The 25,041-nt window shown below is 38.6% G+C and overlaps 1 protein-coding gene and 1 long non-coding RNA gene across 5 annotated transcripts in view; one reads left to right on the top strand and one right to left on the bottom strand.

Moving 5' to 3' along the window:
• ADCYAP1R1 (ADCYAP receptor type I) overlaps window positions 1-25,041 on the bottom strand; it is an 857,256-nt gene that overhangs the window by 504,335 nt on the left and 327,880 nt on the right. The gene's annotated exons all lie outside the window — the stretch shown is intronic.
• LOC144786249 (uncharacterized) overlaps window positions 15,428-25,041 on the top strand; it is a 56,061-nt gene continuing 46,447 nt past the window's right edge. Inside the window, exons 1-2 of the long non-coding RNA XR_013602094.1 lie at window positions 15,428-15,700; window positions 16,521-16,628. This is a non-coding gene — a long non-coding RNA (uncharacterized LOC144786249). The remainder of the gene's footprint in view (window positions 15,701-16,520; window positions 16,629-25,041) is intronic.

The following is a 25,041-nucleotide window of genomic DNA, read 5'->3' as shown; positions in this document are numbered from 1 at the left end:
ATTTTGAATTGTAGCTTTTAATTTCTCTGTTTTTTATACTTTGTGATTAGCACAGATGTTTACATGGTGGTGGTAGTTACAGTGAACACCTTATTGATTCATTAGAAGTTGGAAGTAAATTATGAGCATACATTAATTTATTGTTGTTTAACTGTGGTGCACTAATGTGAATATTTTACTGACAAATGCCTGATTGTAATTGAATCAACGTCTAAACTGTATACAGGAAGAAACTCATTATTTATTTGATATATGTAACAAAAATATAGAGCTTAATAATAAGCATGCCCTCTTCTTCGAAAACATAATCTTTTTGTAAGGGAATCTGGTTTATTTAATTATATGGACTTCAATGTGGTATTTTATCTTTTAAATGGATATTCATTTGGCGTATCCCCTTCTGTAGCTTTAATAGGCCAATCTTCTTTTTTCTTTGTAGAATTGGGTGAGTGTTAACAACACAATTGTTATGTGTGTGACCCTCGAAACAGTAAGGGTTTATTAAAATTTTTATTTCATGTTTTGGAAACCCTAGGAGGTCCACATATAGCAAAAACATACAAATACAAAACACGTAAGAAATAGATTTTAAAAACAAATTATGCTGCTACCCACAATTTAGACCGTCAAAAATTAGCAGATCAGAAGCACGGAGATTCACATTAAAATGTTCAGTACAAATATAAAAAAGATTTTTTAAAGTTCAAAACTTGGAAGCAAAACATTTCATTATGAGTATTATATAACATTTGAAGAGCCTCTGCTGTAGTTCGTATTCAAAACTTCAGAAAAAGAGGTCTCTGCCACCTTGTTGCCATAACAACCGTGTTGGACAGACAAATAGGACATGTTTCAGATCCTGGATCCCATTTTGACATAGATTACAAACCTTTGAAATACCATACCATTTAGAAGTTAAAACATTTAATGGAAGCCTGTCCAATCTTAATAAAGTTCAAAAACACCTAACTCCCTGCGGCAAATTGTATGCCAAGTATAGCTGCGGACTTTATGTAATGGCGGAATTTACTAAAACTGCATATCTCTATTTTTGACTACACAAATCAATTTTCCAGGCGTTAACTTAAATTTATAGAAACATGTTTTAGGCATGCTTTTAGTTGGCTTGAAGATACATTTCGATCGAACTCCAGTTGCTCCAGTGTGTACTTAATTTTTTTTAAAATAGCGTCTTCTCTCTCTTCAAATCAAAAATCTCCTTTAATATAATTTGCCTTAGTGATGAAACATCGCTTCGGTATCAGACAAGAAGCTTATCATATCACTCCTACCAATCCTTGTGCAAAATAACTTTTCATCCCAAACGTCTTAAAGCGCCGGTCATGGCTAAGCGATTGCATGTGGACAGACATCTTAGAATTTAGCTGTCGGTCTTATCCAAAAAGCCCAGGCTGCCACATCTAGCTCCACCTTATAAAATAAGGTGGAAGGGCGCTTGGCCTGATATACAGTGAGAAGATGGGAACATTTTCTTTTACCTCCTGCATTAAAAAAGCACCTAAGTCTTTGGCTTGAGTCAGAGCTTTAACCCCATTGTTTGATATATGATCAGAATCGATGTCGGAGCTAGACATACTTTTCCCTGGAAAGCGATATAATTTAACCCTTTCTAGTTTTTGAGAGCCCAGGTGCCAGGAGAAGTTAATATGTTTACATGCTTTTCCCCCTGAAAGCATAATATTTGGCATATTGTTGGAAAGCCTCAAAGCGGCTGTTTAGAACTTTCAGAGAAAGATTGAAGAGTACAATATTATCTGCATAAAGCAGACCTGTTAAAGAGCAATCTCCAATACTTGGTGGAAAACCAATGCCTTTCGATATGAAGCTGGAAATGTTGTGCATATATATATAATGTAAATAGCAAAGGAGCAAGTAAACATCCTTGCTTCAGACCATTCTTTTGTAGTTAAAATCCATGGATAGGGCCCAATCACCTCCCATCAGAATTTTACACCAGGTTGAAGAGTGCAAAGCAATAATTAAATATAGCAAAGTTGCTTGAATGCTGGGTTTAAGTAACTTCTTCCACAGTGTTGGATGATCAACCTTATCAAAGGCTGTGAAGAAGTTTGTAAATGCAGCATATACTGAGGAGCCCATGATCGTTACATAGTTTTCATTAATGAGCTACAAAGCAGAAATATTGTTTAACATGCCTTGGTATTTCCTGAAGCCGTTTTGTTGCAACAGGATGTTATTACAGCCCTCTACTCAGGAAGTAATGTGTTTTAATAGGCACTTGGTAAAGACTTTGCCAACTGCATCTAAGAGGGTGATTTGACAGTAATTAGCAGATGATTGTAACAATATTCAAAAACTGCTTGAAGAATTATTACCGAGAGGGTGGCCTCTTGTTTAATAACTGAAATTGGAACCTCGTCAGGGCTCGTTGTGCCCGAGGACTACAGTGCACTGATTGAGGACTCAATTTCACCAACCGAGTGGGGGACCATAGCTATCAGTTACCATCTTACAATCAGCAGATGGATCTTTGAATTGAATTTGTACTTCTGAGATCTCTGATTATAATGAGAGAATAAGATGTCTCGAAATGTCCTCAAGATTAAGAGATCAATGAGATCTCACCTTAGAACCACAACAATCTGCAATGATGGCCCATACATTTCTAGCATTTTTCATTGAAGCTGTCAGTTGACATTCTGCTTTCTAAGACCAGCCTTCAAATGCCTCCTTCTTCTCTTCAATAAGGAAATAAGTCTGTCTCTTTCCCTCAAAAAGAAAACAAACTGCACTCGAGTCAATCTGTTAATTTTCCTGTTCAGGGAAAGTAATGGTTGACGAAGCCCTTTACGAGAGTACTTGGGGTGTATCGGTCGGTCATCCTTTACAATCTGTTTCATAGATTGGGAATAGAAGTTAAGGATGTCCATATTCCAAAGGTCTACGTCATGGACAACCCCCTCAAGTAGCTATTTCAATTGGAGATTATAGAAGGGGGCCACTGCATCCTGCCTGAATTTTTTATCAAATTTAGGGGGTATTCCATCTCATTTCCATGGCCCTTCAAGGGACAGGCTGAATTCTAGGGGAAAAAACAAGTAATATATGGCCACTACATGGGGAAACAACAACTTTCAGATCTCTCAAAAATGTAACAGTAGTGTAGGAAACAATACTATAATCAATGATAGATGTTCCCTGGGGGGATTTGTGAGTATATTGAGCTGGAGAATCCTGAGTAAATTTATCATTTAAAATCACATAATCATTCTTTCCTAAATCACTTAGAAGTGAAAGCCCTCTTTAATAATTTCTCTAGTTGGGTTGAAAAAGTAAAGGCGGAAATTTTAAATGCAGCTTCTTTTTCTGTGTCAGAGAAACAATTAATGGAGTTGTTGAATACTTTACAGTTTAAGCCTCCAACCAACAGACCTTGAGGATCCCACTCACTGTTCCCAATGTTTGTTGAGAAAGAGGATATGTCAAAAAGCATGTTATTGTAGCTTTTGTCTGGGGGAATATAAGCATTCACCACTACTAGTCTCACACCCCTGTCTACTATTAGAACTATTGGAACTAACCTGGAAGAAATTAGAGGGGCCATTAAAGATATTATATGTCAATATTACCTCATTACTCAACAGAATAGCTATCCCTACTTTTTGAATGTCTTTTCATAGAAGGGAGAACATTAAAACTTAAAACAAAATAGCCATCACACAAAAAATCAGAAGCACACCAGGTTTCCTGAATGCAGATCTTATTTGCCTTTAAGCTGATTAAATTTTTTTTTATTTTCTCTGAGGTATTGATTAGGCCAACAGCGTTCCAGGCAACCACTTTTATGTTATTGCTAACACGGGGGCTTTAAATCACAAACAGATGGATGGGCACCATTAAGTGCACCGGCTAGCCCATTACATTTTATGTATTCATCCTCTACTAGAGTGGGAGAGATTCCGGGAACAATGGACCCAAGATGCCTTACTGATCTCCCTCCATTCGCTACAGAAACACAAGCTTCTTCTTAAGTCATCAGTATTTAGCTCATTTAAAGGCAATGAATGATGGTCAGACATTTTAGGATTGGAGGTGACATACTGGCAATCAGAGATTACATTTTGCCCAAGAACGGGGATTACATCAAATACCTTTACATGGAGCAAATCATTGTTTTGAGAATCAGATTTACAACAAATTGATATAGAACTGAACCCTTGATTGCAGCACTCCAGAAGGCAGTAAATGCAGAGAGCAGTAAAGAAATGGCATTTAGAGCAGACAGCATCACTGTCCCAGAGTGAAATAGAGAAGCTGGGCTGGAGGGCAGAAGAAGACCTGGGTGGTGTGTGTTATGATACTAGTTTAATGATTCACCCACACAATATTTTTTGTCATAGAGGGCTTTCACCAATGTAATTTTAAGGTGGGGCATTAGGTTTCGGTGCTGGGCTAAAGAGTTGGCTGTATCAGTGTTGCCTTTTGTAGATTCTATTCCTTTCTTAGTACACACTATAGAAGATTTAAACAAACAATAGTTAAGCAGTATATCTTCCATTTATGACTGCTTGGTCACCCTCCTCATATTTTGATCCACACATAATGTTGTAAAAAAAATTGTACGTTAGTTTAGATGGACATAACTTTGGGAACCTGATTGTTTGCCTCAATTAAGGGGATCATTAAATTGATTATTGGACATTGTGATAAAGAAGATTAGCTATTCTTTGCTTTTTAGTGGTTGCTTTTTTCATACTTTGTTATGTTTCAGTGTAGTGACTATAAGTAGGAAACTGATGTATTGTTTAATGAATATTTTCTATTTTTCAGGATTGAATCTATTAATGCTTTGAATAGTTCTTGCAAGGTCTTGTAGTTGGTGACACAAATTCTGCCAATTGCATATCATTATTAATCCTCCGAATATTCACTGTGGGTGGAGATTGGAAATTACCCTATTTGCTCCCACTGTTCAAGCTATAAAATGAGAGGTGTCTCAAACAAAGGAAGCAAATACAAGAGTTTTCTCAATTTCATGTACTGATGAAAACATTTTTCTAGGTGTTTTTACGTTCAGACCCAGATGATTTGAACAAAACTTTAACAAAGTTTGATTGCACTGGCCTTAGATACTTGCCAGTAAACCATTTTTACTGTCTTATTCATTTGAGATCTTCTCTTCCTTAAGGGGATAGTGAGTGTTAAGTTCATTATTAGCCATTTTTTAGTTTTGTAATTGGCTTCAGAATTCCTACCTATAACAGATCCATCCCGGAAGGAAGTTAGCTTACTTTTTTGATCACACTTTCTCTGCACAATTTGCTTGCTCCAATGGATTGTAACTTTGTTTCCCAAGAAGATTTAAAGTGGATTTAAAATAGAGTTACTGCATGCCAGGCAAGGTTCTGACTATGATCGGCAAGGATCTGGCTTTGGTAGATGTAGGAGCTTAATTTGTGTCAATTTTGCTGAAATAATTTTTTTAATGAATAAGTCAATTAATCAATGACAATTGATAGAGCACTCTGCTATCCTAAGAGGGTGTTTTGGTGCTGGGATTCAAGAGAATAGGCAGCTAGCTGAATAAGCTTTCTAAACATCCAGACCTTGAACTATTTACAGAAAAAGATATAGATTTTGTCAGGATGACTTGCTAGACAGATCAAATTTCCATTTAGTAAACAGGTACAAAAAGGGGTGACTACCCTGAAGATATAGAGACTCTGCCAAAATGAGCTGAAACAGAGCGGAGAACCCTAGGTGGAGTGTAAGGAACAAGACAGTGTTGAAATACAGAATGGCCTGAATTATCTAGTGTATAGTAATCTAAGCAGAGTGTGTTGAATAAAATAAGCTCAGCTAGGGGTAGCTGTTGAAGACTGCTAAGATGGGAAAATATTGCAGGCATTCTGGCAGACTCGAAAAAAGTCTAGAAGCAGAATTGTGAATGAGCTAAAGTTTTTAAAAAGCTTTTGAGAAGATCAAAATATAAGGAATTACAACCGTCAATACAAGACATGACAATAGCCTGAACAACTGATTTTCATCAGTTGATGGGAAGCAGAGGATAAGTTTATTAAGAAAGAAAAAATAGCTCTCAAAAAAATTGAACCCTAAATTCTTAATATATAATCTGAAGGCGACGTCAGGAGACCCAAACCTAGGGGTGGTCACTGAGCGGACCAGAGGGAAGAGTGAGTTCCTATTATGAAAATCCCAGTTTTGTCATTATGTTTGTGAGTGTTGTTATTCATTAAGTGTGCAACTGCTGACAGACATTGAATCGTTCAGAGGTGTTATCCATATTGCCCTGAAAAGAGCCAATCGTCTGCATGAGACATAAGAGAGAACCCGTAGAAAAGACAGGAGAGAAATTTTAAAAGGCACCCTATGATGATCTGACCAGAGGGCAGGAAGGGGAGCTGTGACAGTGATAAAGGAATTCGGAATAAAAATGGGATTGACTCCATGGCCTCCTGAGCAGTGGCGTAATAAAAGGCCTCGCTGCCCCCGAGCTCCGGGGGCCCACTTTGGCACTGGGAGGTCCCTGGCTTGAAAGCTCTAGACTGGGTCTGGAGTGTGGGGGTCCCCCTGCATGTACTTTGCAGGGGAGCCCCCCTCAAGTTTCATTACGCCACTGCTGCTGAGTGGGTTAGAAGATTAACTAGTAACTGAAGGCTTAGGATGGAGAGAGGAAAGATATTTAGCTGAATAAATTGATTCTTTGAGCAGTCTATGTACATACTGAAGTCACCTGGAATCCTATAATTTGTTGACTTCAATATTTGGAGTACTGCAAACCTAGCAAGAGAACTGCTGTGGGAAATGTGGGCCTTAAAGGATGGAAAAATAAATTAGCTCTTCGAAACTATTAGTGTTGGACGTGGAACTGTATAATGTATCTTTATAGATAATAGCAAGGTCACCATCAGAATGATTGGTGCATTCTTTGCAAATAATTTTGTAGTCAGGGCAGGGCTATATAAATCATGGTGACAAAAATGATATTGAACCATTTGAAAAGTACTGCTCCTGTCTCATGGTGAAAATGAGAATACGTATTAAGGAGAAGGCTTTCAAAACATGTGGCTGAGGAGAATGCAATGTGTACAATCATGCCAGAGATACAATTATATTTGACTAAAGTGTCTGAAGGAAATACAGGATTTCATTTATACATTTCAAGATCATACTTTGTTCTATAAGTATAAAATGAAGATCCAAAATCAACATAGGAATTGTTACACTACTCTCTAGTTGGCTGGAGAACTTAGGCTCTAGCAGCAGGCCGGGGTGGGAGAACATCATGCATTTCCACATCAAATTGCTTACCAGACTGTAGATTCAAGTTTTTCACATATGCGGTTTACATGGAGACTTCAGGGGCCACTGTGTAGTCTACCTTCACCTTGTCAAGGATTGTCAAGAATATACTGTGTGAATTCCCTATGACACGGGATGAACGAAGGCAATTCAACCTGCCAGATCTAGAATGACAGAACCACCTGAGAGGAAAAAGGATTTTGCTGGGGCTCTTCAGCTTTAGTCCAATGACCAAGGCTACTTGTAATGTATCGTCACCCCTATTCTTTAGATGAGTTGCTTAATGTCTAGAGGTCAAGTTTTGGCAATACTAAGGCACCATCATCTCTTACCCAGGTGTATTATAGAGTTGGTCTACCTTTCACCAAAGGGTAAGCCTTTAAGTTGCTAACTTAATGATACCCTTAGATATGTGGAGTAAAGTATCCAAATGCAAAATACAGTGATGAATTAGCATCAAATTTGCTTGATACACAGCAACTGTTTTGCAACCGGCTTGTTTTTATTTACATGTCACCCATTCACAGATTGTCTCGGTTTCACTGCTGAGGGCTACCTCACACCTGCAGTTTTGATGTGTATATGTCCGAAAACATTTCTGTGTATATTTATTACTACAGGTGCCCTGTCTTTTTAAAGGCTAAGACTGCAATTATTCTGCTAAACATGCATTTCCCCAAAACAATTCTAATCATCTAATGCAGCTAAATATCCCTTCAGGACATTGGTCCAAATGAAACGTGTTATAAAGTGCCCATCTAATTGATGCCCGAAAGAGTGGCTGCATTACAAACACAGCATGTAAGCAAACTCAACCATTTTTTATTTTTTTTTAAATATATTTTTATTGCAGACAATATAAAAGTTACATGTATTCACCTTTTACAGTTCCAAACGTAGTGGCTGCTACGTACCAATCTCCTAGCATCTCGTTACAGAGCCCGTGTGCCCACATCCCGGAGGCCGGGCGGCGTTAACCATGAGAGATTAAAGGACGTAAAGCAAGAGTCAATCGCAGCCATCTAGTAGGAAGACCTCGTGTCCGCTTTTCCTTTTGTGAACAATCCCTCTCAGAAGAAACTCCCCCCCAAGCAAACTCAACCATATGGAAATGTCATGTGCTATTTCCTTTTATGATGAATTGTGCAGCATTCCATCCAAGTTAAAATATTGGAAAATTTTCCAAAGTCTTGATTTAGCTGTGGTTCATGTCTGGATCATAATTATTTTTAGGATTCGGATACAGAAAAGCATTCATCATAATAAAAATAAAGAATGTTTAAATTGTGAAAATTATCGACTTGATGGGCTTTATCTGAAATTCAGTACATTGGGCACATGTTTCCCCCAACCATCGTGTAGAAGATCCAGTTGCTCCATAATGGGAAGCATGATTCTTTAGGTGCACCTCCGTACATAGAAAAAAATAACAGATACAGTCCCATCATTTGTAGGTACCAGTGGAGATGACTTGTATAGCTGGGGATCCTTAGCTCAATTTTGCTTTGACATGAAGACATGAATTAAAATGAGAATGCTTTCAAGATTTGAGTTCTTCTTTAAATAGTACTGGCTTCCTTGTCATGAATATAGTTAAAGAGGTCATATTTTTGAACGGAGTAGTAAAGTTCTCAGAGTTTCCTTCAAGGATCTAGCTCCATGAAGCTCAGAATGGCCACTAATTCTGTTTCCTGTAGCTACTAATACGTTGTACATTTATGAATTAGTGTAGGCCATTGTATGGTGGCTTAGTTAATCACTAGGTTGGGGTCAAAAATAAGTCAAAGTCAAGAAGCTGCCCATTTCGAGACCAGTTTTGGGAGTGAAAGTTACTGACCAAAATTACCATAACTTTAGTCTTGTTTCTGTCCATTTCCAGCATATTTTCACAAGCATATTGAAAAAAAGCATCCATAAGGTACTATAGTCCAATCAAAGGAGCACGCCATCTGCATTTAATAGATTACTAAAACGTAGTGCAACCAAAGGGGGTAACAATTTATCTGATCAAGAGGCTTTGTTAGGTCTTCTAGAAAGTGGTTAAAGAGAAACGGTGCTACTACACAACCCTGTTTGAGGCCTTGATGTGTCCATGCTTTCCTTGAAACACGGGATCACTGACATAATATAGAATGACAAAATATAGACTTACCAAAATATCGTCACAAAAATATAGAATGCCAAAATATCGAATTCCTATCTACAAACAGGTAAGTATAAAAATATCGAATCCAAAATATAGTCTGTAAAAAATATAGTCAGTCAAAATATCGAATTTTTTTAAATGTCTTAAAAGTAATTTAAATTAATGAAATAATAAATATAATTAACTAAAACATACTTAAAAATACTCAAATAACCTTAAAATTAAGATATAATTAATTTAAGTTATTAATAAAAAATGTACAATATTTTACCGTAGGATAGCAGGAGGGTAACATTTAATATTACCACTCCAGTGAGTGCAACAGTAGGGAAAGCGTTGGATAGCGTAGGGGTGAAAAAATACTATTCCCACTCCAGTGAGTGCAACAGTAGGGAAAGCGTTGGATAGCGTAGGGGTAAAAATTACTATTCCCACTCCAGAGAGTGCAACAGTAGGGAAAGCGTTGGATAGCGTAGGGGTAAAAATTACTATTCCCACTCCAGAGAGTGCAACAGTAGGGAAAGCGTTGGATAGCGTAGGGGTAAAAAATACTATTCCCACTCCAGTGAGTGCAACAGTAGGGAAAGCGTTGGATAGCGTAAGGGTAAAAATTACTATTCCCACTCCAGAGAGTGCAACAGTAGGGAAAGCGTTGGATAGCGGGAGGGCAAAAAAATACTATTCCCACTCCAGTGAGTGCAACAGTAGGGAAAGCGTTGGATAGTGTAGGGGTAAAAAATACTATTTCCACTCTAGAGAGTGCAACAGTAGGGAAAGCGTTGGATAGCGTAGGGGTAAAAATTACTATTCCCACTCCAGAGAGTGCAACAGTAGGGGAAGCGTTGGATAGCGTAGGGGTAAAAAATACTATTCCCACTCCAGTGAGTACAACAGTAGGGAAAGCGTTGGATAGCATAAGGGTAAAAATTACTATTCCCACTCCAGAGAGTGCAACAGTAGGGAAAGCGTTGGATAGCAGGAGGGTAAAAATTACTATTCCAACTCCAGAGCGTGCAACAGTAGGGAAAGCGTTGGATAGCGTAGGGGTAAAAATTACCATTCCCACTCCAGAGAGTGCAACAGTAGGGAAAGCGTTGGATATTGGAAGGGTAAAAATTACTATTTCCACTCCAGAGAGTACAACAGTAGGGAAAGCATTGGATAGCGTAGGGGTAAAAATTACTAATCCCACTCCAGAGAGTGCAACAGTAGTGAAAGCGTTGGATAGCATAGGGGTAAAAAATACTATTCCCACTCCAGAGAGTGCAACAGTAGGGAAAGCGTTGGATAGCGGGAGTGTGAAAATTACTATTCCCACTCCAGATAGTGCAACAGTAGGGAAAGCTTTCGATAGCGTAGGGGTAAAAATCACTATTCCCCTCCAGAGAGTGCAATAGTAGGGAAAGCGTTGGATAGCGTAGGGGTAAAAAATACTATTCCCACTCCAGAGAGTGCAACAGTAGGGAAAGCGTTGGATAGCGGGAGGGTGAAAATTACTATTCCCACTCCAGTGAGTTTAACAGCAGGGAAAGTAATGATTTAATATATTATTAAAAATAAATTAAATATCAATACCAATAAAACATTAATTGAAATTAATAACCTATTCATAATTATTTAACAACTAATTAATTTTCAATAACAAAAACTAATTATTAATAAAAGTTAATACCAATTAAAAATTAACAGTAAGTTAATTATCAATACACAAAAAGTATTTTTAATATGTAATTAATTACAATTACATTACTTCCCACCCTATTCCCCTATAAACCCTCATCCCACTACAGAAAATACATTAATACAATTATCATAATTATCAAATATTTAATTAATACAAAATAATTACTAAATAATAAAAATTAATTGCCAATTAATAGAAATTAATTACCAATTAAAAATTAATTAACAATAAATTAAAAATCAATACCAATAAATGAAAAAAATTATTTACTTAATTACAATTAAATTATTTTCCACCCTATTCCCCTATAAACCCACAACCCGCTACAGAAAATACATTTAGAAAATTAACATAATTAACAATTAATCAATTAATACAAATTAATTGGCAATTAATACAAATTAATTACCAATTATAAAATAACAATAAATTCAAAATGAATACCAATTAGTAAATACAAATATTTAATTAATTACAATTAAATTACTCCCCAGCCTATTCCCCTATAAACCCACAACCCGCTACAGAATTAAATTACGCAAAAATTAAATAACATAAAATTAATTACTTAAAATACATTAAACATACATTACAAAAATTAATATACACTTTTCACACATATACTAACATACAAAACACTTTAAAAAAATTGATATTATTAAAAAATCGATATATTTAATGCCTATATTGTATACTTCGATATTTTGACTTCTATATTTTGAAAATCGATATTACTTACCTTAAATTCGATATTTTTAACCACTATATTGTGTCCATTCGATATTTTGTCCATTCTATATTTTTACTTCGATATTATGTCCATTCTATATTTTGGAATCGATATTATGACTGTTTACCGAAACACGAGTACCATTGCCTACTTTTATTGGGATACAGGTATGGGTATACAGTTGTTATATCCCTCTCAAAAGGGATGGGGGATGTCCCATTTGACGAGCTGACCATCATTTCCCGTGATCAACACAATCAAAAGCCAATTCAAAACATAGATGTAGAGATTGCTTTGTTTTTTTTCAGTGGATCAATTATAAGCGCCAACGCCAAAATATTCCTTATTGTCCCCAACCCCCTCATAAACTCTGTTTGATTTAGAGGAATTATGTTATTTGTGAGGGGCCAGGAGGTTAGTTCAGCCAGTAGAGCTGATGCAAAATATTTTTCTTCTGCATCCAAAAAGGCTGTTAGGCAGTAAGTTTCTGGTGTGGACCTATCAATACCTTTAAAGATTGGATTTAATATACAGCCACGCCAGTCGGTTAGAATTGTACCTGAGATGGAAACATAATTAAAAAGAGTGGTAGATTTGTCACCCAAAACTGGGGATTTTCTTTGTAAATATCCTGTGTTATGCCATTTGGACCAGGCACACTATTATGGCAGCCTAATCATTTTTCAGAGAATATGAGGATCAACATACCAGCAAATGTTGTTAAGCAAAGAAGAGCACACTATTTCACAATTGCCTTTCAGTTTACCTAAGAAAACAGGAATTGAGAGCAAGGGGGAATATAGTGACAATATATTGTATAGGGTCCACTTTAGATTATCAGAAGAGGAGGTATTGACCACACCCAGTAAAGTGCATTGGACCACGCTGAGGTATTTTCTGGGTGTGGTAGATACCCCCTGTTCTGATATTTTGAGGAATAACTTGCAGACTCAGGGATAGATTAACTAAGACTTTGCGCTGTGTTTGTAACACAAAAGTGAAGCGAAGAGGCGCAAAATCTTTTTTTCCTGATCAACTTTCCAGCGCTAAACTTGATTAGCGCTGAAAATAACGTAGAAGTAATGCCAAGCAGTACATAGCGCTGCTTCGCATTACTTTGCGCCATGGGGGCGTACCAAGGGTGGAGCATGGGCGTTCCCATGCAACCACCCAAGCTTTCTCACGCTAAACCCAATTTACTGAAAACAGTACAATGGGTTTAGCGTGGGAAAACTGCACCTTTTTAAACTAGGCGCAAGGAAGGAGAAATGCTTTCATTTCCCCTTCTTTTTCCCACTTTGCATGCATGCTGCATTGTGCAGCAGGCATTGAACGTCGTACCCTTCCTGTACAAAACCTATGCTAGTCTCACACACCCTAGCGCTATGGCGCTAAGGTGTGTGCGTGGTGAACGGCAGCTGTAATCAGTGCCGGCGCAAGGGAAAGGGGAGGAGAGAGCCATATCTTTGAAGATATGGCACTCTCCTGCTCCCTCCCTGTTGTGCAATGCATCTCAGCCTTGCTGAAGGCTGGGCTGGGCTGCGTTGCGTTGCCTTGCGTTGCGTTGCGGGGAGAATTGTTAAATCCCCCCCTCAGTTTGTAACATAAAATATTCCACATGTTTCGCCTTTTGTACCAGGAAATCCCCTGATCAATTTCAGCAGATTTTTCCTCCGGACAAGTATTAGGGAAGCGTAGTGGAGTGTGATAATTATCAATCGATATAGATTACAATGCAGGTGCAAACTTCTGTTTGCACAGGGATCAGAATATAACGCCCAGCTTGCAAATGGGGATAAAGTCTCATATGAAGGCTGGCAGACAGAAGGATTTAATGATCCTTATATAAGCCATACATGTTCATATTTTATTAATGCAGTCTCACGATGTCACTTTTATGGCTTTTGGCACACACAGATGACCTATTAAAGGGGTCCTTTAGGGTGCTGTTTTGTCAGACTCAAAAATACATCAGTGCATTTCAAATTTCAACTGGGCACTTACAGGTAGATTTATCAAGCATTTTTGCGAGCGCAAACGGTGCGAATCGCAAAATTCGGCCGTTTGCGCCCGCAAAAATGGCATTTGAGATTCATCAATGGTTCATGAACTCGCAATTTGAAAAATCGCAAATAATTGCGATTTATCAAATTGCGATCGCATTTAAGGAATCTCAATTAGATATTCCTTAAATGCTATTCATGAGCCATTTCAGAATTGCGAATTCGCAATTTTTGGCCGCTATTTACCGCGAAGTCTGACTTCGTGGTAAATAGCGAAAACGTAGAAAAATGCACTTTAGTGCATTTTTCTAAGTTGTATGTTACACACACACATGTCTTTTGGACATGTGTGTGCGCAACATCAGTCTACATTTTCATTTCAGGGGTGCTACAGGGTGTCCTTTGGACACCCCTGGCACCCTTGAAATCGCATCCTTATTTGCGATTAGCAATTTGATAATTGCAAATAAGGAAGCTGTAGAAATCGCAATTTTTTTTGCGATTTCTACATGAATCCCGTTTTGCGAGTCTTTAATAGCGATTCCTTAACCGCATCGCTGCGGCGGCTTTTCCCGCTGTGCGCGGCGGTTTTGAAAACCCCGCGGTTCATGACGAGCTCAGCTCGTCATAAGCGCACGGCAGGTAACGCTCATGACGAGCTGAGCTCGTCATCAGCCTCGAAGGCGTTAATAATCGCTATTTAGGACTCGCAAAACGGGACATTGATGAATCTGGCCGATAAAACTTAGGAAGCAACATGCGCAAAATATTTTTGTGATCATTTGCGCAGGCTAACCATCATTTTTTTACTTCTGCATGAGCAGTTACCACCAGCTAAAACTTGATAAGTGCCTGGGATAACAACGAAACCAGCACAATTTGTGCTCAACTCCTAGATGGTGCTAGTGCTAAAAAGGGTGGTAATACCCATAAGAACTACCACCCAAGGCTCCAGTGGGCATATCAAAAGGTATTCCATTATAAAACCTTAGCAAATGTTTTGTTCCTAGGGTAGAAATGCAAAGAGCAAACATATGCCTCTGTTGGGCACCTTTTCAGCGCCGTATACCTTTTGCGCTTGACAGCACACACCCTTGCATTGACTGGGCCCACTGTGTGTGACCTTGCGTGACTTGCCCACAAAAAAGTTAGGAAATCTGAGCCTGAAATTTCAGTCGGTGTTGTAGATAAAACCAAAAATAAAATTAGATACTTTTCTCTGTGGAAAAAAACGCAGTTTTTTGCCACAAATTCACCGCCTTCCTAGATAACATCCATTATGAAAGGATAGGTCCAAACGATTTACCCTCAAATGCTTTGAGTAGCTTGTTATCATGAGTATTTCTTGTAAGAAAGTGTGAGAAGTTTCACATTACAAGAGCAGAATGTTCCTTCCAAATGAAAGAGGCAGAAAAACACTGCCATCCTGCTTTATGAATTGGTCCTCCGCCATGTCACGTATGCGCTGAGCGCGAGACACTGCGCCCTCGCGCTCGCTGGGCGGATTTGAAATGCCAAAGGGGACAGGAGTTGGCATGTTGTGAGAAAAACAGCAGAAAAGAATCAAGCAAGGATCCTGGAGGGTTGAATGCAGCTTGCAGCTGAAGAGGAAACAAGAGCAGTGGTCAGGGAAACACGAACAGCTCCACGGGAGATTCGCTTTGAAATCCTTTCACGCGCAGCCACACAATGGCGCCGAGGGTATAATACTTAATAAGGAATTGTGACAAATCACGTCGTGGGAGGCTGCTTGCTGCTTACATGTGCCAAGCGTTGGGAAGAAAATGTTCATACCGCGTACCCATCTTGCTCTTCGGGAGTGCGCGTGGAGGGTGAGTTTTTCCAGCAAAGTATACAGTAGTATGTGCACGGCAGAAAGAGGAGGCTAGATGCTCGCTGTTTACTACCCACTTTCCAAACAAAGCAAGTGCATTATGAAGGTGGACGCAAATAATTTACATTAAAAAAAGACACTTATTTAATTAAAAAAATGCTATTTTTTTATTAAAATAATGCAACACGTACCTAACACAAATAATAATCAACTCATTGCTTATTGTTTGCACCTCGTGTTTGCGCGCTGGACCCAGATATGACAGAAGATACTGGGGTGGCATCACCCTGCCTGGCTAGGCCAGGTGGTACACTACATCTATCACATCATGAGAACTCCTCTTCACTGTACCCTAAATAGCTGCTGGATTAACAATAATTATACTTTCAAATGAAATATACACTGAAAAGCTAATCATAAATGAAAAGGTACTTAAAAATACAATAATATTAAAACAAAAACTCGTTTATTTTCTCACACTCTCAGTACAGCAATTGCATATACTTTAATGGGCACATGTAGGCAATTCAAACAGACAGCTCCGGAAGTCCAGTTCAAATACATTGCATTAGTGGCACAGTTTCGCAACAGGTGCTGGGCAATTTAGCCCTAGGTTTGATTCGACCTTAGCAAACATAAATTGGTAAAACATTGTGTTCTCATGCCTGCCAGTTAGTGCAAATAGTGTTTTTGCATTGGTTGTATGTTGAATTGTTACTGCCATATTGCCTGTCGCCAGTGAAACAAATTCCTGGAACCAAAAGAATATTCTAATGAGCAAAAAATCTTCCTGAGTTCAGTCTGATTTTCGTCAACAGAGCAGTCAAATCTAATGCATAAAGGTGTGCCCCCTGAATATCAAACGAACAATATCGATGGGACAGAATATCGAGGACAAAATATTGAAAAAATATATCGACAGGTTGGTAAGTCTAGAGTTTCTATACCTAACTCCACATATATGTACCTACGTGGTACATACAATGTAATTAAATTTATATAACGCTTACAACCCCTAACAAGGCATCGAAGAGCTTTATTTGAGAGTAACACGCTACTCCGGAACCCATAAAGGAGTAGTGGTGAATTAGTATAGTCAAATTTGAAAATAATTTGAGTGGTAGTTATGTTAGTCAGTTATTTGGATTGTGAAGAGATAAAAGAAGTAAAAGGTTTGCATTTGTATAGCGCTTGCTATTCCTGATGAGGTGTTGAAACGCTTTTTTGGCGAGTAGCCCAGTACTCTGGAACAGATAAGGTTCAGTGGTGAATTAGTATAGTGAAATATGAAAGTAATTTAGGTGGTGGATAAGTTAGTCAGTTTTTTTAATTGAGAAGGATAGAGGAGGGATAGAAGAGGAAAAAGGTTTGCATTTATATAGCGCTTGCTACCTCTGATGAGGTGTTGAAGTGCTTTTCAATGAGTAGCACGCTACTCCAGAACCCAAACAGGATTATTGGTAATTACTATAGGGAAATATGCACTTGATTAATTTGAGTGGTGGACATGTTAGTCTGGTATTTGGATTGAAAAGTAATAGTGGAGGGATAAGGTTCTAGATTTTTTTTGTGTTAGTTTATAGCCGTGGGAGGGGGATTGGGGCGTGTAAAGGGGAAGTGGAGGGGAGTTAGTATATGGGAATATAACCTTAATTTGAGTGGTGGACATGTTATTCTGTTTTTTTGGATTGACTAATAATAGTGGAGTGATCAAAGATGGAAGGAGGGATAGAAGAGGTAAGGGTGTAGAGTCTTTTTTTTTCCTTTCATAACAGTAGGAGGGGGCTTGGGATAAGTAAAAGGGAGGTACAGTGTGAGGAGTCAAAGGTAAGGGTTCACAAAGACTTGTTTGTGAGATCTGAATAGTAAAAGATGTATAAGGTGATGCAAAGAGAGGTAGCGGAGGGAAGCGTCTAGAAAGGTTTATTTTGGGGATCATAGTAGTGGTATGGGATTTGGGAAGAATGAGAGAGTGGAGGAAGAGAATATATTGATAAAGGTATAGGGTGAGAAATAGGGTAGTGTATTGGAAATAGTAGTAGAATGAGGTTTGAGATGAGTCAGAGAGATGAGATAGAGGTCATACTGAGAGCGATATCGGGTGAGAAATAGGGTAGTGCAATGAATATGCTGAATTAGAAGAAAAGTAATAAATATATAGATACGTAAGTAGATGAAAGGTATATATTTGCATGAGGAAGGTAGTATATGTAGATTAAAGATGCATTTATTAACTGGCTTTCAAGTGTTGTTGTAATTGAAATTAATTTATTTGTTTTTTAAAAAATTTTTTATAGTTCAATAGTGAAGCATTTGTAGATAAATAGTTATGATAAAGGATTTACTTATGTATGCATTCACTTATATACATGTTAAAAACATAGCCTAATATATCTATCAGTAATATGCACATTTATTAAACAGAACTAACGAATATCTATATTTCTAAAAAAATAATTACTATATACATTTCTAAAAAGCAATACACATATATAGGTACATATTTATAGTCCGAATAAATGCTCATATAAAGAGGGATATGCTGCATATTTCTGTTTGCATATGGTGGTTATGTGGAGAAGAGTCAATTCCTGAGTAGTTTTCTGAAGATAAGGTGGTTATCCGTGGATCTTATGTCAGGGTCAAGAGTTCCATGGCTTGGCTGATTGACCAGAGAAGAATTTGCCACCCATGATTTTTTTTCTTGTACTTTGGGATTTTGAGGCATAGTGCTACTATAGAGTGGAGGTTCCTTTGTTGAATGTCTTTGGTAATTTTATTCCTGATGAAGAGCGGTCCCGGTCCATGTACCACTTTGTGGGTGTTACAAAGTAGCTTGAACTTGGATCTTCTGGCAACCGGTAACCAATGCAGGGCTTTCAAGGCGGGGGAGATGTGGTCTTTTGGCTTTATATGTAAGAGTAGTCTGGCAGCCGAGTTCACAATCTGTTGTGGTATAGTCATTAAAGGTGATCAATTGTAGAGGCTATTGGTGTAATCGAATCTGGACAGAACAAGAAAGATGGTAGCCTGGACCTTGTGCAGATATCCCAGATGGGGGAAGATTCGTCCCAGAGTTTTTATGGTAACAAAGTTTGATCTTTGCTTGTTTGTCCACTTGGGCATTCATTGAAAGCTCAGAGTCCATGGTCATTTCGAGGTTTCTCACTTCCTTCGATACTTTAGGCGGTGTTCCTAGGTCATCAGGCCAGGCAGCGAGTGGGTTATAATTTTTCCAACCGTCACACATTAGTATTTCCGTTTTGGAAGTATTCCATTTACGATGGTTCCATGTCATCCATTGATCCACGGCTCTGAGACAACTGAAAATTGCTGAGTTTCTAATGTCTTTGTGGCAATCCAGCTGAAGAAATATTTGTGTGTAATCTGTTATAGCACGTCGTGAGGTTAAATTGATAGATCAGTGCCGGTAATGACTTCATGTAGATGTTGAAAAGCATTGGCGAGATGATAAAGCCTTGAGGGACCCCAGATTTTGTAAAGTACGGTTTGGACGAGAACGGGGGAGGTACAGATTACATTAGTCCTGTTGTGAAGGTAGGATCTGATCCAGTCTAGAGCAGTCCCCTCTATGCCGACTAGGTTGAGTGTTTGTGTCAGAGTGCCATGGTCAACCATGTCAAAGGCAGCAGAGAGGTCCAAGAGAAGTAGCACAGCAACCCTGTTGCGGTCAACTGTGTTCTTCAGGTCATCCAAGATGGCAACAAGTGCAGAGTCTTTGCCTCTTCCTGGATGGAATCAAACTTGGAGGTCTTAAAGTATGGCATTATTTTCAATGAATTGTGACATCTGGGCAAATATTGCCCTTTCAATCAGTTTGCCCAGTAAAGGTCCATTTGCAATTGGTCTGGAGTTTTAAGGGTTCAGCGGGTCCAAGTGGTTTTCTTCAGTAATGGTGTATGTATGACTTTTTGAGATATTCTAGTTGTTAAAGAATTGTTAATGATTCTTCTCACTGGTAAGGCAGTAGAGGTTGTCTTGTAGGTTTATGGTGGACACAGGTCAGAAGGGCAGCCGGCAGGCCTGCTTGCTTTGACCCGGTTCATAAATTAATCGTGTGAAATGTATTGGAAGGAACGGAGAGGCTGGGTTAGAGTATTCTTGGATTGTTATTTTTGGAAAAGGGTAGGTGCTGGTGCTATGTCTTTGTTTTTAAATATGAGTCCCTTTTAGGCAATTTGATTTATGAAATTCATTGAGAATTCTTGATTTGCACATTTATCATTATGAATGCTGTCTGAATAGTACCTTTTCTTAGCTTTTTTGATAGCGGACTTGTATAATCTGTTAAGTCTCTGTAGGTGAAGTTTGTCTTGATCAGTGTTTGTTTTGAGCCAGGCACGTTGCAGCTTTCTAATTTGTTGTTTATCTTTTTTATCTCTGTATTTCTTCAAGGTGCTTGTTTTCTTTTGTTCTGTTTTGTCATTTCTAGTGGTATTAGGATATCAAAAGCTTCCTGTAGCCATTCATATAGTTTTTGAACAGAATTTATTTTGTCTAGATCTGAACTGGATGTTAGTTGTGTTTTTAAGTGTTTCAAATTGAGTTTGTTCCACAGTTGATAGATGGATCCACGTAAGGGGGTTTTAGGTGCATCGCCTTGTGTTCTTTTATGTTGCAAAGCAAGCCAATGGTGGTCTGACCATTGGCTTGATTGTGACTGGAGTCATTGTTTGAAAGGGAACTAGTTCTGTATTAGCAAAAATGACATCTAGGATGTGTCCAGCGATGGGTGTGAATTTGTGGATGATCTGATGCAGGTTCAGTGCGTCTAGGCCAGTGATGATTGTTTTTGGATGCAAACTTTTGGGTTTGTCAAACAAAATGTTGAGGTCACCCAGAATGAATAGGTTGGAGTGTAGTGTTATCAGGTTTGAAACCGTGTCTGAGAGTGTGTCTGGAAATGTGGCAGTGCTTGGTGGAGGTCTAGAAAGGAGCAGGAAGTTACAGTAGGAAGAAGATTGCGCAGGAGTGCATCTGGTGAAAAGGGCCACATAATCTTTTATAGGGACGTTGTCAGCTTTAGGGATATGTAATGTTTGTCTGAACACAACAGCTAGCCCACCACTCCTTTTGCCTATCCGATTTTGCATGATAGTTTGATAGCCTAGAGGAACAGCTTCATGACAAACTGGAGACTTATCATCTCCCAACAGTGATTCAGTTATGAATAGTATATCAGGTTTTGCGTCAGTGAGAAGGTCGTAGATGTGATATTTGTTTTAGAGAGCGGTCAAACATTTATTAGTAGATAGTTTAGAGAATGTGCATTGGCGATAGTGTGACTTTGTTTGGTAGACGAGTGAGGAGTAGTTTGTGGGTTTGTAGCAGGTGTGTTCTTAGTGTTAATATTAGCTGCATGAGGATAGTAGGATAGTAATCACGTAGCTGTTCTGTATCGTGTTCCTCGTCCAGCAGACAAAGAAGGCATTTTGATGGGTCTGCATGTGTAGGTGGAAGAGACAGTGGTTGAGAGTGAGTTGGTGCGCTGTTTTGTTTTTGTAGCAAAACCTTGTGCAGTAGACATGGAGAAGCAAAGTTGTGAGTTGTGGCATCTTGCTTATTTTGTTAGCATCTGTTTATGGCAAAAGGTGTACGAGTTAGTCATGATGATGCAGCATGTGGGTCATGTAGTAAGGTTCTAAATTGTCTATTGGATGAGAGGTGGTTAAAAGAGATTTGTTGTGTTGCTGTATATGTTTTAGGTGTGGGGGAAGAGAGAAAGCTTGGCATTGGATTGTGTTCATTTGTGTAGTCTTAAAGGTGTGTGTATGTTTGCAGTTTGTGATGGAAAGTATTAGAAGGTGTTGCATGTGAGAGATTTTGTTGTGCTGGTGTGCGTGTTATGTTTTGGATTTGAGGAGTAGTGAAATGAGGAACTGATGTATTTGTTTTATGAGATAGATTTGTTTTTTATAGTATTGTTTGTGAGAGGGAGTTGTAAGGTAAAGGGGTGGTGAACTGTTTGTGAGTAGAGTGCATGTTGTGTGTAAGAGGTGATGAACTAGAATTAAGGGGATGAACTAGATTTAAGAGTGTTTGTCTGTAAGTTGATTACTGCAAGAGGTAATATGTGTGGTGCAATGGAGTGTAAGTGTTGTGTGGTTGAGTTATTGTGGTAGAAAGAAGAGGAGGGTGCTGGTGGGATAAATGATGGAAGGCTGAGTTTAGGTTTGTTAGTGACAAAAAGGGGTCTGTTAGGAGTAATTAGAGCAGGTAGTGTGTCTGTATGGGATATAGTTAAGTATGGTGTGGATTTGGGTTGTGTTAGTGATAAGTGGATTGGTGAGTGGTATAGGATAGAGTTGTGTTCTGTTTGTAGGTGATGGTGCAAATGTGTGGTTGCTGGAAAAGAAGGGGTGTAGGTTTGATTTCTGGAGCTTTGTAGTGAGTTCTGAGACATTGAACTTTATGTAGAGTTAGTTTGTAGTAAATGAGTAGCGTACATGTGCTGTGAGTGTGTTATTCTGGTTGTGGACGGGGTAGGGTGGGTCCTGGTGTATATGAAATTGGACACCATTTCTGGCCCTAGTCCTGACCAATCCCGAACAGGCTCAAACATGCACTTGCCCTTGTCCTTTCTGTCCATTGCCTCAACGCCATACATCTTCAAGGTACGTAGATATGGGAAGGAAAAGCAAATATTTAACTTTTGATATTTTGTCCATCAATGTTCTTTCCTTGATATGCTTTTATCACAATATTGTTGGTGTCAATACTTAGATGTACAATCCATATAAATATTAAATAAGAAGAGGGCAGGAACACACTTCAGTTTACACTTCCGAATTTGTAAATTTTTTCAGAAAGGTCCAATGTTTTACAAAGAGAGGATTCTGGTTGAGCCTGCCTTTCATCACATGACACATGAGGAGAATTAGAGATTAGATTTTGAGGCACAGTTCCATTTCTGGGCTGAAGAAGGAGTCAAAAAACAAGAATTACCCAATGCAATGACAGCCTGTCCCAAAAACAGCCCCCATTGCCATGACAAAAAGGTGGCTATCTCTCCCACTCCATGGGTCGTGTGCAGGTAGTGTCACTTGTGCAAATTCCAGACCAAAAGAGAGGCCATCTAAGGCCCCGCAGATGAGGGAAGAGGGTGGTTTGTCCCCTTTACTGGCATCCTTGCTCCCTTTTTGGACTTTTGAGTATCACATTTTCTTTTGACTTCTTTTAGCAACAGGGTAAAAAGAAGAAGGATTCTTTCCTTCTCCTGCAAGATCAACATGTAAGAATCATAAATCCTCTTTGATGACTGGAAAGTTTCAAGAATGACCTGAGGGGGCTGCTAATGATAATATTCCGATTTAATTACATATTAATGCAGATCATGACACCAGTAATTAGGTGTGCATTTTGGATCAAATACTTTCTTTAATTGAGCATTCTAACACAGCCAACCCCAGTGTTTTTTTCATGATTGTTTTCACTTGGAAGTGATTTGTTGTTACGGCTGATATGGATTGTATCTACCTGGTAAATAAGTGCTGCTCATTCATCTGCTGTTAGCAATAAACAGCCTACTTACAAGAAGGTCCAATATAAATGTTTTTACTTTTCACTTTATAAGTAACACAGATCAGAACTCATTCACAGCAGTCATTCTTATCCCCCCTGATTCATGTCCTCTCTAAAATAGGGTTTCCCCTTTGGAATCCTTGGAATCTAATGATTGTTGCAAAATTTGTCAGTTTCTCATGATATGATCCTACATCAACATTTTGTTGATGTGGCACTCAATTGAAAATGTTCTGCTTTTATTGAGCTTTTTAATGAGTCCGATTACAGCATTTTTAGAGTGATTTCTTAGAACATTGCTGGTATCTGCTAGACAATATTGGAGAAAGAATGGATTTATTGTGTCAAATAGTATAAAATCATTTTACAGAAGGAGTGTTCGGTGACTACTGAAGATCATCTAGCTGTTTTTTTCTTTCTGTTTATCTTTTATACCCACTTCATCATGATGTGCAGAAGGTGGATTTATTATGTGGGTGATGATTTCCCTTAACTGCATAATTAGCGCCCTACCTGCAGGGATGTCAAAGATATAAACTCTCACTTTAGAGTTTAGGAATGACCATAGACCAATTTCAAATAATTTTTATAACAATAATTTCAGCTCAATAGAGTAGTCAAACCTGGAAAGTTATCATGCCTAAAAGAGAAAACAACCGTTTCTGTCAAGTAATAGAATGAGAAGGATCTTTCCATCATTGTTACTGGTGATTTTAATGGATAAAAGGTAGATAGAGCAATAGTTTTGAATCTATAAATGACATCTATGTAGTTTCAGTAAACACTTTGCCTTCTTGCACAGTTAGTCAAGAAGAGATCCTCTTTGATTTGGTTGTTAAATGGAATCTTATGGATGCTAATGAGAATTTATTGCTTCGTGTACCCCCTCCAACATTAATTGCTTAAGGCTGGTGGAGTATTAATCAATATATCTCAGTTCCTTGTGATCTTGTGGAGTGTATAACTGACACTACTATTCTTTCGAGTGACTTCAGTGCTCACAGTTCTTTAACTGCAGTCCTCCAGTTATGCAAGTCTGCAAATCAAGGAAGTAAATTTATTTCATGCAATTAAATGATTAAAATGGCAGATTGAGGATGTGGTGGGAACTGATTAACCCAGACATAGGGCACAATTTAGTTTTTGGTGGATGGCTCATTCTTCGCCAGGGCAATGACGTAAATTACTATGACTCCCTGAAGGAGGCGCTGTCACCAAATATTGAAATGTCGGCTGGCCCATGAGACAATCTCAAGCAATGACAGGAACCGCAGTCATGGCGGTTACTGGCAATCAATGCATTGTGAGTTTAACGTACAGCTCCGTCAACGTGACAGAGCCATATATCAAACTTACAATGTTTTTTTTATTTTCAAAAGAAAATCTCAAAGTTGGATTTTCTTTGTGAAAACTAAAAATAACTATGCCTTCTCACCATGGGATTTTCCTCCCATGGCAGGGGGGGCATTGAGCACTTTTCACTGTGCCTTACTGGCAGGTTTTTACTGGTGGCGACTGGCATTACAAAATGGTTGAACAAATGCCTATCTAAATTAGGTGAGTGGACATGCAGTCACAAAAGCGATGGCCCTTACTCTGTCAGGCCACCGGAGAAGTTTGACTATGGTGGCGATGGAGTAGTTTCCACAGTTGTCAAACTATGGTCCACCGAAATTTTAATTGGGCGGACAATTTGTTGGTGGGCAGTTAACTTCATTGCCATTGCTACAGAGTTCCCTCTCCTCCAGCTTATAGATTGGGCCCATAGTTTTGAAACCATTGGAGGATCTCACAAAA

The sequence above is a fragment of the Lissotriton helveticus genome, chromosome 10, assembly GCF_964261635.1.
Source record: "Lissotriton helveticus chromosome 10, aLisHel1.1, whole genome shotgun sequence".
Lineage (NCBI taxonomy): Eukaryota > Metazoa > Chordata > Amphibia > Caudata > Salamandridae > Lissotriton > Lissotriton helveticus.
This window is presented reverse-complemented; position numbering and strand designations above follow the sequence as displayed.